Source organism: Lupinus angustifolius, chromosome LG13, assembly GCF_001865875.1.
Source record: "Lupinus angustifolius cultivar Tanjil chromosome LG13, LupAngTanjil_v1.0, whole genome shotgun sequence".
Classification (NCBI taxonomy): domain Eukaryota; kingdom Viridiplantae; phylum Streptophyta; class Magnoliopsida; order Fabales; family Fabaceae; genus Lupinus; species Lupinus angustifolius.
In genome coordinates this window covers 13,411,301-13,412,808 of record NC_032021.1, presented here as the reverse complement: position 1 = coordinate 13,412,808, position 1,508 = coordinate 13,411,301, and positions in this window count along the sequence as shown.

Here is a 1,508-nt window from a genome sequence, read left to right as displayed (position 1 = left end):
TGCTTTGAGCACAAGCTTCTCCATCTTTAGCTTTTCTAATTAGTCCTCACATATCCCAGTCAATTTTTTTTATGTTAAACAAAGAGTAAATATTCATTTCAATCATTTATGTTTTTTTATCTTACCAGTTTATTCTTCGGAAATTGAAAACTCAAAATAGTTTCCAAAAATTTCATATATGGGTTAAATTAGACTTCTTTAACGTGTTTTACAATGAGACAAATTTGACTCATATTAAAAAAAATTTGGGAACTCTTCTAGTTTTTTTTTTTTTTAATTTTTAAAGATCAAGATAATAAGGTTAAAAAACACAATAGCTAAAATAAATATTTACTCTTAAATAAATCACAAAGGACATGCATGTTTGTTGTGGGATTTTCTAGGATTGTAAATCTTATTTTTACTCTTATCTAAAAATATGATAGAAAGAAGGACAGAGAGGAAAGGGACCAGAGAGACATAGTACAATTGTATTTGGATTATGTAGTGGATATGCTTCATGTATTCCAAGAATAGTTGTCTTGTATGAGTCCTTAGTAGCTCATAAAGGAAGAAGGCAGGGATAAGAAAAGAGATTAACAAAAAAGGTTAAATCAAAGAAGCTATGTAGTTGATTAACTTTTAATCCTTTTAATAATTACTTAAAAAACTTTCAACTAAAACATTCATGCCATTAATTTGGAGTATGATATATATATATATGGAAGTGTATGAGTTTTTTATATGATCAATTTATCATTATTATTTATGTAATCATTTTTATTAATTCTTAGATAAATATGTTACAAATAAATGATGAATAATAGATAGATGGTATAAAAATAGCGCATATATATTAAACTCGTAAATTTAAGAGTAGAATAACAACTATTAACTTTTTTTTCATATACTCGCACTCAAAGATGTTTAACCAGATACTAAAGTTTAAGGTTTCTGAATAATGATAGGAAACATTATGGTTGATGCAATGATTCATCAAAATGGGGCTCACATTATTGGATGTAAATAATTGCAATATGCAAAGGATGATATGGGAAATGATTCAAGGTTGTTAAGAATGTAAAAGAGCAACCATGATGAGATGTGTTTTAGTTAAAGCATAAGGGTATTTAACTATTTATGCTTTTGGGACATTGAATGGGGCCCACGGTTGAGACCACCTTTGCAATTGGAACAAGAATAAGTGGTGACCAGCATGATATCGCAATTTTATGATCCTTAGTTCAGCATCTCTAGATGAAGGAACATATGTGTTCAAAGAAATACTTTAAAGATTTTTGGAGCATTAAATCCACTTGTGTAATTCTTTAACTAGCTCTGAAATTAAAAGTTATGTAATCTATGGTTCTTTTTTAGATTAACTTTTAACATATGGAGAAGAAATAAAATTATGTCAGAAGCTAAATAAGTATAAGATATATTTCCACACATTAGATGAGAAATTGGAGGCTATATATATATAAAAGATATGGCTTATGTAACTATTGATCATGCTAATATGGTTGACC